The sequence below is a fragment of the Macaca mulatta genome, chromosome 2 (genome assembly GCF_049350105.2).
Source record: "Macaca mulatta isolate MMU2019108-1 chromosome 2, T2T-MMU8v2.0, whole genome shotgun sequence".
Lineage (NCBI taxonomy): Eukaryota > Metazoa > Chordata > Mammalia > Primates > Cercopithecidae > Macaca > Macaca mulatta.
Genome location: NC_133407.1, coordinates 83,579,545 through 83,595,220, shown reverse-complemented (window position 1 = coordinate 83,595,220; position 15,676 = coordinate 83,579,545). Strand labels below are relative to the sequence as shown.

The following is a 15,676-nucleotide window of genomic DNA, read 5'->3' as shown; positions in this document are numbered from 1 at the left end:
TGAAAGAATCCAGGCACAGTAAGTCCCACATGTTCTCATTCATCTGCAGAAGCTCAAAAATTTGATCTCATAGAAGTAGAAGTAGAATAGTGGTAACTAGAGGCTGGAAACTAGTGACTGGGAGGGGAGATAGGGAGAGGTGGGTTAATAGGCATAAAATTATAGCTAGACAACAGGATTAAGTTCTAGTGTTCTATTGCACTGTAGGGTGACTATAGTTAACAATAATTTATTACATACTTTCAGATAGCTAGAAGAGAGGGTTTTGTTTTTGTTTTTGTTTTTGTTTTGAGATAGAGTTTCACTCTTGTCACTCAAGCTGGAGTGCAGTGGCGCAATCTTGGCTCACTGCAACCTCCACTTCCTGGGTTGAAGAGATTCTCCTGCCTCAGCCTCCCGAGCAGTTGGCATTACAGGTGCACACAACCACGCCCAGCTAATTTTTGTATATTTAGTAGAGACGAGATTTCACCATGTTGGCCAGGCTGGTCTTGAACTCCTGACCTCAGTTGATCCACCTGCCTCGGCCTTCCAAAGTGCTGGGATTACAGGCGTGAGTCTCTGTGTCTGGCCTAGTAGAGAGGATTTTGGATGTTCCCAACATGGAGAAATAATCAATTTTGAGGTGACGGATATGCTAATTACCCTGATTTGATCATTACATATTGTATACCAGTACTGAAATATCACTTAGGGACAGGTGCAGTGGCTCAAGCCTGTAATCCCAGCACTTTAGGAGGCCGAGGCGGGTGGATCACAAGGTCAGGAGATCCAGAGCATCCTGGCTAACATGGTGAAACCCCATCTCTATTAAAAATACAAAAAAAAATTTGCCAAGCGGTGGTGGGCGCCTGCAGTCCCAGCTACTTGGGGGGCTGAGGCAGGAGAATTGCTTGAACCCGGGAGGCGGAGCTTGCAGTGAGCCGAGATCACGTCACTGCACTCCAGCCTGGGTGACAGAGCAAGACTCCGTCTCAAAAAAAAAAAAAAAAAAAGAAATATCACTCAGTACCCCATAAATATATACAGTTTTATGTCAATTAAAATAATAATAATAATAAAAAGAAAATGGGGGAAAAGAGCTGAGGCCTTGAGGAGCAGGTCACTGGGAGGAGCAGAGCTACCTTGGGGTGGCTGCTGGTGGAAACCAAGATTTGGATCTGGTCTGAGGTGGCGATGTGCAGCCAGGGATTCTGCACTGAGGCAATAGGAACAAATGCCTGACGATAGCCCGAGAACCCCTTTCCTGGAGTAACTGTGTGAGGTTAAAATCAAGGAACAAAAGTGGAAATCAAATCTGTACATTTGTAAATCACAATTTCATGTACTGCATAAACAACTTTTTATTGTTTATTTTAAATGTTCTATAGCGTGTTTGTATACTCAGAAAAAAATGACTTTAAAAAATAATTTGAAAATGAAAGAGATATAATAGCCCTAAACATAGAAATAGTAATATAATGATGGCACTTTAGGAATCATCAAAAAAGATACAATGAAGGCTGAAAATCAATATGAAAAACGGTGTAATGATACCAAAAAAACAAGTGTGTGTATATATTGTACAATTAAAACTATATAAAATATATACAAGAAAACTAGAAGGGAATATATGAAAACACTGATAGTTGTGTTATGAAGGTTTTAAAAATGTTTGAGCAATTTTTAAAATTTTCCCCAATTTTTAAACCTTTAAGATTGTTTTATTAATTCAAATCTTTACAAATATCTCAGGGCTTTTGGGGACAAAGGACAGCTAGAAATAAAACAAACCCAGAATACAAATTATTCACACGGAATGCTGCGACTCTGGGGTGGTGAGATTTAGGGATGGCTTCTACCAAGTGAAAGAAATGTGGGACCATGGATGGAAAATACAGGCTGTTCTCACTTCTTTCCGGGGGCTCACAAAGATGAGATGGGCCTTGTGATCTTCAGAGAGTGAGCTGTGTCTTAAGAGTTACCAGGATTCATGCTGCTCTCCAGATGTATTTACTTTGTGTAATCCTTGAGCCTTCAATAAACACTGGTTTGAACACACTGGTCTTGTTTCTGCTTGTTGTGGGCAAAAAGGGAAGATCATTGTGGCCATCTCACACTTCACTGGGACAGAATGTCGTGCAAGGGAATGGATTAGGAAATGGAGTCAGGGGCTCTGGACTCAGCTCTTCCCTTCCCAGTGAAGAGAGTGTCCTCCTAGTGACGCTCTGGAAGTTTCAGGGCTTTATTTGAGCTCTGGCTGGAGGCATTTCCCATCAGCTGTCAGGTGGCTTAGAGTAGAGGGAGTAGGTGGCTCAGAGCCACAGGACAGCTCGTCTGTGGCTGTTGCCCAAAGCTGCTTTGTGGTTGCTAAGTGGCCAACATTCATTAGCAGTCTTCGATTCTGTCCAGTTACAAAATGACACTCAAGATGCTTAATCTCCTCTTAAAACAGGAGCGCTTTCAAGCTGTGGCTGAAGATTCCATACATCAGGATAGTCTCAGCAATGATTTTTTTTTTTTTCTCTGAGAACCAATCATTAACTAAGTTGCTACCTCTTTAAAAATTTTGATCGACTCCTGCTTCTTCATCCCTGCTGCCGCTGCCTGGGTGCCCCCATGATTTTATGTCTATGTTACTGCAATTGTCTGGGAATTATTTCACTGCCTTTGTTCTTAGGAATCTCACTCCGAAATGACCAGAATGCTTTTAAACATAGATTTGACCATGTTACCCCAATATTTAAAACCCTTCCTTGATTACAGGATGCAGTCCACATGGCCCTTCATTGATTATAGGATACTGTCCACATTTCTTAGTCTGAAACTTTAGATGCTTTAAAATTTCTCCCCATTCACATTTCCAATCTCATTTTTTTTAAACCACTGGTAATATGTTCTAACTACACAATACTACTTAAAAGTCCTTTTTTCTTACTGTCTTTTTTCTTTCTTTACTTCCTTTTTTGCTCTGTCCTTTCTCTTCATCTTATTTCTTAAAACAACAGGAACAACAACAAAAATCTCCATAAACATGGGAAATAAAAATGAAAGAAAAATTTACAATCTAATGACCTCAACAAATAATTACTTTAATATATTAGATAGTAGTCTATTATTTCTTCTGCGCACACTAATTCTGGGTTCTAAACATTTTAATTATTCTTCTTTCGAAGAAGTGGAGGTTCAGAGAAATCCAGACAAATTTTCTTCATTTTTTTATGTCACTCCTCATCTCTTGTTTTAATCACAGGTTAGGAGGTATAAAATTTAGTCCTTAAATGCAGAAAAGCAAAATACCTACTGCACTTTCCTCTGACTCCATACATTGATTCCTGTTCCAAATTCCATTCTTGCCAAGCCTCCCCCACTTTTCCCTGAGTTGCATCAAATCCTCACCGTCCTCTAGCCACAGCGGCATCGGCTGAGACCTTCATCCTGATTGTTCCTTAGGTGCTGTTTAGTGCCAGCCACTGAAGAAAACCCCCTTGTTTCCACCCACGCGGCCCCATCTGGTTTCAGGGCCTCCTCTGTGCTATTTTGGGGTGTGAGGAGATCATTTTTCAACGCCCACAGTGTGCGGGGGCTGGGAACTCTGCATCCTCCCCAATACTTTTATTTCTTCTCAGAGGGGTCTTGCCTCCTTTCCCAAGCTCAGCCTGTGGAGTAAAGCGCAGACCCATCTCTCGGGTACCTAACGACGCCCCCGCCCTCTCTGCTTCTCCAACTCTCCTTTTCCAATCTTTTTCTAGTTTGAGTCTCCTAAGGAGACTAGGAGTTCTCCTAAGGAGCTAGACTTAAAAAACGTAGAAATCTGAAAAGATTCCTTTTTGGTGCTTGTTGCCATCCTGAGTTCTTCCTGAGATGAAGGTCTAATCTGGTGTTTGAATGAAGGCAAAGGTCAAGGCAGAAAACGAAACACTGGGGAGGCCTTTAATATTTCTAAAATACTCTTTTGACACAATAGCAGAGAGAAAATTTTGCTTTCTGCTTTTTTTAGTTGACCAAAAGTATCACCAAATATTATTACTTAGCCTTTAAAATAACTTTTAATACTTGCCTAATCATACATTGCCTAAATTCCAAGAGGCATGGGTTTTTTTTTTTTTTTTTTTTTTTGTGAAAGACTCTTGTTCCGTCGCCCAGGCTGGAGTGCAGTGGTGTGATCTCGGTTCACTGCAACCTCCACCTCCCTGGTTCAAGTGATTCTTCTGCCTCACCCTCCTAAGTAGCTGGGATTACAGGCATGCACCTCCATGCCCAGCTAATTTTTGTATTTTTATTAGAGATTGGGTTTTGCCATGTTGGCTAGGCTGGTCTTGAACTCCTAACCTCAAGTGATCCACGCGCCTCGGCCTACCAAAGTGCTGGAACTATAGGTGTGAGCCACTATGCCCGGCTTTGTTGTGTTTTTTGGTTGTGAGGAATGTTGAAGCTCACTGTGAGGGAGCCAGAGGTGTAGAGAGGACTCTGGGAGAGGGAATTTGTATCAAAGGTGACTTCAGGGTCCTCAGTTTCTGGCTATCACTGCCAGCAATGAAACGATAGAAACATGAACGTAAATTAGACACATTTATTTGAGTTTCTGTCTGTGTTTATATTAAACAAAGAAGTTCTATGGTTGTGGGCTCCCCAAGAGCCTGATGCTTTCTGAAAGATCGAATATGTACCTCATATCTTTTGGTTGTTGTTGCCATTGTTGTTATTGAGACAGTCTCACTGTGTCGCCCAGGCTGGAGTGCAGTGGTACAATCATAGCTCGCTGCAGCCTCAACCTCCCAGATTCAAGTGACCCTCCTGCCTCAGCCTCCCTAGTAGCTAGAACCACAGGCATGTGCCACCACTCCCAGCTAATTTTTTTTTTTTTGAATTATTATTTGCAGAGACAAGGTCCATTATATTGCCCAGGCTGGTCTCAAAATCCTGGGCTCAAGTGATCCTCCCACCTTGGCCTCCCAAAATGCTGGAATTACAGGTATGAGCCACCAGGCTCAGCCTACCCCATGTCTTAGAGCAGTTCACAATTGGGTAGGTAACACCAAATAAGAGCATCATAGATATATGGAGAGCTTGAGAAAATAAGTAAAAAGGCTGTTTGCTATTTAAAAATTGAGTCTGCTGGCCTTGATATAATATCCAGTACACTAGACTCTGATCCAATGGTTCAAGTTCAAATTTACTTAATTTTGTTTGCATATAACATGACATATTGCAAAGTACTTTCACATCTACAATTTCTACATAGAATGAAACCCAAGGTGGCAAATTTGTTGGAAGAGAGATGAGAAGATCAAGTGAATTATTTTGAAGCAGGCTTTGCATAACAAACACAAGACTTTTTCCTTAGATTGTGTATTTGGGCCAATGGACATTGATCTCCAGCCACCCTAGGGCACAGCTACTGAAGGTAGGTACAGGCTTGGGTGGTCTGACAGTCCTTGTTATGTGATCTTGAGCAACTTACATAACTTCTTTAGGTGTTAATTTTCTCATTTGAAATATGAATAACCATATCTACCTATTAAGGTTATGATAAGGATTTGAGACAATGTAAAGTGCCTGGCACACAGTAGGTATTCAGTAAAAAGTAGCTATTATTCGTAAATATTATTCCCACAAAAGCATTTATGAGCACAAACAGGATAATTATGGAGGAAAGATGAAACTAAGAAAACAAAACAAAACTAACACCAACAACAAATTACTCAGCCTGTGATGATTGTCCTTTTGGGAGTTTTAAAAAGCTGATCATTGCTTGATTTCATGATATTATCCTTCCCCAGGCCCCACAAAGTATTATATGACATGTTTATTAGTTTAAGTGGTTTTGCTTCTTGAGACTTTAGAATTTTGTAACACCCTTTATGCTACTGAAGATTCTCTGGGGAGTTACAAAACCAGTATCGAGATTTCCTTTTAAAATATTAACAAAAAAGTAAATAAATTCTCTCTCTCTAACACAGGCAGAGCCAAGATAACATCTAATAAAGGGCTGGCTTCATACCTAGGCTGACAACAGAATGCTATTTAACCACCTTGTCCCTTCCCTCTGTCTTGCTTCCCCTCGCCCTTCCCATAAATAAGCACTGGAAATTAAAAAGCTGCAATTCTACCCCAAAGTAATTACCTTGGTGCATAGATAGGACATTCCAAAGGGCAGAGAAGAGCATGTACTAACGATAAGAAAAGAAGAAAAACCAGAGAGTGAGGACCAGTGCGCATAGGATTCAAGGAGTAGCTCTGGACAAGAGCAAATAGGATGAAAACCCTAAAGAGGATTTGGGAGGTGGAACACGGCCAAGGAGAAACGACTACAATATATACAACCCAGTTTACCCTCCTGATGCTCATACAGCAATTGGGTTCAATAGTGTCCTGAAAAAAAAAAAAAAAGCTTCTCCTCCCAAATCTCTCCAAAAGCATAAATGCTAACTGCAGAAAGGTCAATGAACTCTTACCTGAGAATATTCTAACCACGCTTAGAAATCAGTATTTCTTAGGAAACTTGAGTTCTTAGCCTAGTTCTGCTATTAATGATTTGGGAGAGTCTGAGGAAATTACTCTACCTATTTTGACCCCAGTGACCTCATTCGTATTCTTCTGTTGAACAAGTATTTGTGTAGCAACTACCAGAAGCCAGGTATTATGATACATGTTGATGGCAAAATGGAGAATGAGAGCGGCATGTTTTTTGACCTTATGGAATTCACTGTGTAGTGGAAGTAGACTAAACACAAACACAATGAATCCAATGAAAGGTGAAGAAAGAACATTAGGCTGAAGCTGCATGATGGCCAGGGGCACTGAGGCTGGCAAGACAGGTCAGCCTGAGGACTGACACGGGAGGGGCCCCAGGGAGAGCAGGCTGAGGCAAAGCCTGAAAGGCCACATGCTGCAGGGCTGTGGAGGCATAAGGAAGGCCAAACCATGGGTTTCATTTGAAACGCAATGGGAAGGCCCTGGAAAAACAAAAGCAGAGGTAGGATGGTTTATAAATATGTATGGTTTATAAATATGTCACATTCCTAGCAGTTTGAAAATTCTATTATTCTGACTATCCATCCTAAACACTTATGGCCCAAGTAGTCTCTTTAATGTAAGAGAAATTTCTCCAACCTGAAGAATAGTCTTTGGATTAGAAAATCTCTAGGTACCCTGTGACCTCTCCTCTCACCTTCTACATTCACCTGGCATGTTTATCTCTCTCTCTTTGTGACCATTCCCAGGTCTGCAATTTCTTGGCATCTTCCTTCAAGCCCCACGTCCAAGTATATTTCTCAAACCTTATTGACATTTGATGAACTGCGTTCCAACTTGCCTTCAATTCCCTGTAAACCTGGAGTGTCACCTGACTGAAGCCTCTAGCTTTAGCATGCTAAGCCATGAGAATTCCATGAAATCATTTACTTTCCCATAAAATCTGCTTGAGAACTGTTTAATAAGCTCCTTGTCAAGGAAGAGAGAAGGAACTCAACAAACATTTGTATTGTACCCTGCATCTCCCACAAAGATAAAGTTGTTGTCTCCAAATTACGGCCTCTGTAGACATCCTAAACCCTTTAGGCTTAAGTGTTTTAGGATATCCAGTGAGAATTCAACAAACACCACATGGCGGGGAACCATAACCACAATGTCTGCTTTTCAGCACTTTAACTCGTGGGATCTGAGGAAAGAACTGGCCTTTCAAGACTCCATTTCTCACAGAAGTACAGTCATTTCTGCCTCATGTGTTAATTTAGTTTGGCAATATATTGCAGCTATTGTGCAGCTTTTGTGTTTTATCGTTTGACAGAAGAAGGGACAGCTCTAATACCTTTGAATTTTGTATGGGTTGTGGGTGCCCAAAGCCGACATTTTCCAGCAGCTGGTAAACAGCTTTAAGATTGAGAATCTCTTCGTTTTGCTCTCATTTGCCTGGAGGGTCGTAAATGTCAGAGTCTTGTAACTTACGCACAAATAAAGCCCACTGGTAAGTCTGTAAAAGCAGTCTGGACACATGCACACAGTGAGCATATGAAGACACTTCATTATTTCTTTTCCTGGTGGCAGTGCAAGGAAAGAGCATGGAAGAGATACCCGCCCAGCTTCCAGATGAACTGCATGTTTAAAGCTTAGTTGAAAGATGTACTTAGCATTCAACTGAAACATGCAAGTCTGATGAAAGAGCTATTTTCATCAGGTTTTTCTATAGTTTAAACAATTTGGAATAAAATGATTGGATTGTTAGATCAGAAAGAAGGGCAATTACAATGCACAGACCATTTTCTAAGAATAGTTGTACTTATTAAGAATTTAAAAACAACCTCTTTCGTTGCCTTTTACGTTTATTCTCATCTTTTTAAAAAACTCTCACTCTACCTCTTTTTGTAGGATTATGTCTAACTACTGGTTATTTTTTAAAATTTCAGTTTCTTCAGAATTATCTGTTCATTTGTTTTCCAGAATGTTAAGTCCTCCTGGCAAAGTCTTACAATCTATTTTCCTTGAACCTATAAGAACCTTGTTAACTGTGTGATATGCAGCAAACCAAACATTTGTGTAGTATCTGTCTGCCTAGGAGATAAAGCTGTTCTTGCAATTAAAGTCCTGGAAGACATCAATAACCCCCTTTTGCTTTAGGCATTTCAGGAGAATTGCCAAGAGAGAAAGAGGGAGGGGAGACAGAGCTGGAGAGGGGGAGAGAGAGGGGAGACTGAGAGAGAGGATCAACTCTAGATGTATGAAGAACCTCAACCTCGATCTCTTGCAGTAAGAAAATGAATATACTAGGGCAAATAAACATCTTGAAGAAAAGACTTCATAGCAAATTGTTTTTTTTTAGGTTTTTAAAATAAAGTTACTGCTTGATCTAATGCAATAATCTTGATTTTTCTATTTTAGTTCAATGTATAGCTGTGTGTTGAATTTTTCTAAGAGAATAAAAACTGCTCATTAATTCCAGTAAATTCATTGAAAGAAAAGTTAATTATAATAATGTCCTTAGTTTTCCCCAAAGATTATGGATATGATGGGGCCTAATTCCAAATTTTTTTATAGACCACTTTTCCAAATGCCACAAATCCAAATAAAGTTCAATTTTAAAGGCTTCCATACATTACAGAGTTTTCTTCAAAAGTTTTCTCCAGAGTCGAGCCAATTTGTAAACTGTCCTCAAAGCCACAGTGACCTACTTTGATGATTGAAATGCTTTGTTTGAAAAGCAAAAGATATATTTTATGAAAATGCTTACATTAAAGAACACAATTATTACAACAAAATGATTATCAAAATGACTGCTCTATTGTTCAGTGAATTATAGTTTTCTGTTATTCTAGAAATGAATGTTAGTTCCTTCATTTTCTAAATTAGAACCTTCTGTATGCATAATGTATGTTCGTGGTAACTGGTGTGCATGTGTGTGTCTGTTTCCCACCGTTCCCCTTACTTCAATACCCAGTAAGTTGACACGACTGCTATTTGTGAATATAACATATCAGGAATCTAAAAGAGTCAACACGAGCTCTTTAGCACCTCAACTTACATTTTGGGTAATTTCCTATGCGAGTCCTTAATGAAAGGCATTCTCTTCGTTCCTTCCCTTTTCTCTCCTCTCCTGTTCTCCCTTGATGTCCCTGGGATAGCACTGGTGAAGACACTGCAATGTACGCAGCTAGTTTCTGCTGACCTGCAGCCTGCTCTTGAATTGGAAATTAGGTCTTCAACATGAGGCTGTCAGCATTTTACCAAAATACTTCATTGATGTGTAATAACACATTTAATAACACATTTAACAAATGGCAAAAAAATCAATCATGATCTGAGAGATTTAGGTCTCATTTCTGAATAGAGTAAGTTGAAGATTTCCCAGAGTTGTTTTCTTCTAATAGCATCAAAGCTATATTGGGATTGGCCCAGAAAGCTGTTAAGTTGTTGCAGGGGTCTGATGTCAAACTTGTTTCAGAGGAGCTAACCTAAGTGGCTTCTTGAGCTCCTTTTTTATCGGATTCTGGAATCTGGAGACCTAGAAGCCCTGGAATTTTTCAGAAGCAGTCACAAGAATTTCTGAGTTTTTGCATCCAAGGACTATTGAAAGTGACAGGTATTCCAGTTCCTAAGCAGACCAGGGCTAAAGGAAAGAAGGAAGGAAAAGAGGGAGAGAGAGACAAAGGGGGTAGAAAAGGGAGGGAGGGAGGAAGAAAGAAAGGAGGGAGAGAGGGAAGGAGGAAGGGGCAGATGAGGGAGGAAAAACAGCAAAAACCTAAATTTGTTTAATATTTAAAGGTTAAACTTGTGGCACGTTTACCTCTGAACATTTTCTCTCCCACACACACACGCACAGTGTATGCATGTGTGTGTGTGTGTGTGTGTGTGTGTGTGTGTGTGTGTGACAGAGAGAGAGAGAGAGAAAGAGAATGGGTACAGTTTGTTTATACTTTGATTTTCCTTGCTTCACCCAGCCATCTTCAAATTCGTTCTTCTCTTCTCACAAACATTTCTCCTACTCTTAACCACCTCTTTACCATTCCATTCCCCACTCTGCCACACTGCTTGCTCCAGTCCACCAAGATCCTGTGTTTATCCTGCTTGTTCAGTCTTCCCTGACCACCCTAGCCCAGAGATGTTTGTCCCCTTGGTCTCCCACTTACAGTCTGAACTAGCCATTTGGCCCGTATCAATGACAACCTGGTGGTGTCACTTATCTCGTCTCATGTATGTGTCTTATCTGTCCAGTTAGATTCAGAACTCTTAAGAGCAAGAATTATTATCTTTCTTTTTTTTTCTTTTTTTTCTTTTTAAAAATTGTATTGCACATAAGAGCTTACACATAGTGGTAGGTGGTCAATAAACATTAGTTGATTAATTGATCAATTAAACAGTTGAGAATATAATGTTTCATCAAGGCTACCTTGTTGGTTAAATAACTTGTCAGTTTAACAACCTTCATAAGCAAGAAAATTTTATTTGTGAACTAAACTTCAAGGTTCAAATTTGTGAAACTTCAGGATAGAAACAGAGGATAATTCTTCCTCTGTTCTTGTAGCAATGCCTTACATTTATTAAAATATCTACCCTAGCTGTAGTATCCATTTCGAGTTAGAATTTTTGAGGAGATATGTGTTGGGCTATATAAAAAGAAAGAAAAGAATCAGTTACTGGTGTAGCATTATTGTGATTTCACAGCCCCTTTCAATACATCAAATTTCTTCTCCAAATTTCTCCCTAGAAGTGCAATTTTCACAGTAGCCAAAGATCTACTTAAGACTAATTTCCCTTCCTGCTGTATTTTTGTCCAGATTGTACTGTTCAATTTAGATTGGAAGTCAGGGGGCATTTCTTTGTTGTTTCCTGGACAGGACTGAAAATAGAGTTTGTCACAACAAGAAGTAATTACAGAGCACTTAATATTTGTAAAGTGCTTTCCAATCTTGTACCAGTTTGTCTTTGAAGCAGTATTGTTGATGTGGGCTACTTATCTCCTGAATTTCCAGATGGAGAAAGGGGCAGAGAGGTTAAGTGGCTTGCCTGAAATTTAATAGTATGTTACTTGTAATGCTCCAGTATTCAGTATTAATGCTTCACAAGTCTTGAGTGAAAAAGGTTATCCATATTTTCTTTCTAATTTTGAAGGCAAATATAATTCTAGGGCTACCCATTAGCCGCTGTTTTGCAGGATAGTAGAAGTATTTGGTTTGTGATTTTTAGGCCTTAAGAGATTAGAAGATACTTTAACAAAATAAAATTAATTAAAGAAGTTTTAAGTAACTTAGTGCATGAAAAAAATCATTTTGTGGTATAGAGGTGCATAAAAAACTATATAGGATTTTTCACCACAGCAGCCAAGTAGTTGAAACATCAATTTAAAAGCTAACAATAAAGCTCTCTCTCACCAAATAGCTTTTAGGCAATAAGACTTCTATTCTACTTGCGATAATTTTATGCATTGAGAGAAGGGGTTAGGGCCATCCTGCGAGTGTGAGGTGAAGGGTGTTGGTGCAGGTAGCCTGCTCTCACTGGATCTCAGCTTTCAGATGCCAACTTCCAGACCTGTCGCTGCTAAACTCAGTGAGTGGTTTAGAGCCTTAGATTTTTTCCTCTCTAGATTTATCGTAGACGTTTCATTGCCCACAATCACAGAAAGCCATCTTGGTATTATATTTTACTCTGACGGTTTCTTGTGTTGTGATTGGTTTCTTTCTTTGGAGATGGGGTTCAAAGGGAGGAGGGGAGCTGTTAATAAATGCACTATTACCCAGGTTAATTACTACCTTTGCTCATATATGTCCAGTTTTCAGTTTGAAACAAGATTAAATGCCTCTAATTTAAACATCATTGAGGAAGCGTTCTATGAAGCCCCTAAACAATATTTAAATTCTTGTCCCACAAGCCAAGTAGGGCCAAGGAATCTCACCCCTTTCAAGCCCATTAGCCAAGAATAACTTTTACCACGGTTTAAGGAAATCCCCTCTTTGATGGGGCTCTGGAAAAGTTGAATGAATAGTTACTGTTATCCTTACTTTATATATCAAGACACGTTTTTGAAGGAAGAGAGATTTGCATACCCATTAAGGTCTCCACAGCTCAGATATTCTTGGCCCCATCTTTGAAACTGATCATCAAGTAGATGTTGGTAATCCTGATATATTTTGGTGGGCATGTGGGGATCAAATCAAGTAAGCTATAAAATCTTTCAGAAGTGACTACTCAGAAAAAAAAATAAAAGTAAGTTCTCTCATTTGAAGTGGTCAGTCTTTTTCACTCTCTGAGAAAAGCCTTTCTGCCTACCTTAGCTAAATAAGTTCACAGTAATCCCTAGAATTTATATAGAATAAAATGTAAAAGGTGTTGTCTTTAGTTCTTATGACAGCTACATTTATCTTCTGTCTGTATAAAGCCGAGTCTTTAGAAATATGGCCTTTGGCTCCTCTTAATATATCAATTAAAGTTGAAAAGATTTTATAATCTTAATATTGACTTATTTTTAATGAACTAAAATTCTTCTTCTTTTTTTCTACTATATCATTAAAGGCCTATTAAATTAGAGAGGATTTTTGCCCAAATGAAAAATTCATCTTGGAAGTGACACCCCAAAGCAATCTCACTACGAAAATCCAAGAATGTAACCACGGAACACATTTCTCTTTAATTTCACAGCTGGCATGTTTATTACCTATTTATTTAACTCTGTGCATCTCTGGAAAAGCCTTAACATTAAAGATGTTATTCAGTTTTCGAAGTGTGCTTTTGGGGACAAAGGGGCAGAGCAAGAAGTTGGAATAGAAGGCCCCGCCAATCATCTCCCTGCCCTCCCTCCTCCCAGGAACACCAAATTCAACAACTATAAAAAGCTCCTTTGTAAGACTTACCAAAAATCAGGTGATTACTCACAGTACTTGGTTTTAACTTCATAACTTTGAAAGAGGCACTGAAGAGAATGGGAAAGACCCTATTGAATTGTTGACACCACCCCTACCCCATCCCTCTACAGTGGCTGCATGGCGTAGAGAAACCTGTGTGCTTGAAAGAAAGAGACTGCAGTGATCATGAGACTATACATTGAACTCAGTGGTGCCCTGTTACAGCAGAAAGCAAAACCAATCTGAACTCACCTGATACCTGACCATGGAGGGAGTATTTAAACAAGCCCTAGCCAGAGAGGAATCATCTACCCCAATGGTTGGAACTGGAGTTCTAGCAAGCCTTGCTACCATGGGCTGAAGTGCTTTGGGGCCCTAAATAAGTTTGAAAGACAGTCTAGGCTACAAGTACTGCAAGTTCTAGTGCTGAGCTGGCTCAGAGCCAGTGGATTTGGGGGCACATGACTTACCGAGACACCATCTGGGGAAGCTAAGGAAGTGCTCATACTGCTACTCCCCCAACCCCAGGTGAAACAGCTCTCAGTTCCAAAAGAGACGTCTTCTTTCCACTTGAAGAGAAGAGAGGGAAAAGTATAGAGGACTTTTGTCTTGCATCTTGGATACAGCTCAGCCACAGTAGGATAGGGCATTGATCAGAGTCATGAGGCCCCATTTCCAGGCCCTAGCTCCTGGATGACATTTCTAGACATACCCTGGGCCAGAAGGGAACTCACTGCCTTGAAGGGAAGGACCCAGTCCTTGCAGGATCTATCACCTAATAACTAAAGAGGTCTTGGGCCCTGAATGGGCCTTGGGTGAGACTATGAGATGTTCTGGTTACCCAGCACATTTGCAGCTCCAGTAGCTATGGGGTGAGAATCCTTCTGCTTGAGAAAAGCAGAGGAAAAAGTAAATGAGACTTTGTCTCACACCTTAGGTACCAGCTTGACCACAGTATAATAGAGCACCAAGTGGGCTGTTGGAGTCCCTCATTCCAGGCCTTGGCTCTTGGATGACATTTTTGGACCTGTGCTGGGCCAGAGGGTAGCCCACTGCCCTGAAGGATGAGTCCCAGGCCAGGCAACATTCACCACAAGCTGACTAAAGAGCCCTTGGACCTTCAGTGAACATTGCTGGTAGCTTGGCAGTACTCCCCATGGAACTGTGGTGGTGGCGGCCATGGGGTAAGCCTCCTCTACCTGTGGAAAAGGGCAGGGAAGAGTGGGAAGGACTGTGACTTGTGGTTTGAAGGCTAGCTCAACTGCAACACAATAGAGCACCAGGTAGAATTCTAAGGTTGTTGACTCCAGACCCTAGCTCCTGGACAGAATCTCTGGGCCTGCTCAGGGCCTGAAGGAACGAGCCTGACTGACTTCACTACCTGCTGATTGCCGAGCACTAGGGCCTTGAGTGAACATAGGTGAAAGCCAGGTAGTGGTGACAGCAGGCCTTGGGTGAGGCTCAGCGCAGTCCCAGTGACCACAGGGATGCTTATGTCATCCCACTCCCAGCTCCAGATGGCTCAGTATACAGAGAGACACTCCTTTTTTTTTGCGGGGTGGGGGGTGTGGGAGAAAGGGAAGACTACAAGTGTCTCTATCTGGTAATTCAGAGAATTTTTCTGAATTATCCAAGACATCAAGGCAATACATCTATGAGTCTGCAAGAACCACAGCATTACTGGGCTTGAGTTACCCCCTAATGCAAACACTGCTTAGATCACAATATTCAAGTCCTGTTGAGTACCTGGAAAGTCTTCCTAAGAAGGATGGGAACAAACAAGCCCAGACTGTGAAGACTGCAATAAACACCTAACTCTTCAGTGCCTCTTCAATGCCCAGATGAACATCAGCAAACATCACGACCATCCAGGAAAACATGACCTCACTAAACGAACTAATTAAGGCACCAGGGACCATTCCTGGAGAAACAACAGAGAATTGAAAATAGGTGTGTTGAGCAAAGTCAAAGAAATTCAAGATAACACAGAGAAGAAATTCAGAGTTCTATCAGAGAAATTCAACAAAGAGATTGAAATTATTAAAAAGGATCAGGCAGAAATTCTGGAGTTGAAAATGCAATTGAAACACTGAAGAATGCATCAGAGTCTCTTAATAGCAGAATTGATCAAGCAGAAGAAAGAATTGGTGAGCTTGAAGATAGGTTATTTAAAAATACAGTGAGAGGAGACAAAAGAAAAAAGAATAAAAAGAATGAAGCACACCTACAAGATCCAGGAAATAACCTCAAAAGCACAATTTTAAGAGTTTTTGGCCATAAAGAGGAAGTGGAGAAAGAGATAGGGGTAGAAAGTTTATTTAAAAGGATAATAACAGAGAACTTCCTAAACCTAGAGAAAGACC

At 40.4% G+C, this 15,676-nt stretch overlaps 1 long non-coding RNA gene across 1 annotated transcript in view; it reads left to right on the top strand.

The window, feature by feature from the left end:
* Positions 1 to 3,385: 3,385 nt before the first annotated feature.
* LOC106997000 (uncharacterized) overlaps positions 3,386 to 15,676 on the top strand; it is a 31,041-nt gene continuing 18,750 nt past the window's right edge. The window contains exons 1-2 of the long non-coding RNA XR_001443104.3: positions 3,386 to 3,669; positions 4,863 to 4,954. This is a non-coding gene — a long non-coding RNA (uncharacterized LOC106997000). The remainder of the gene's footprint in view (positions 3,670 to 4,862; positions 4,955 to 15,676) is intronic.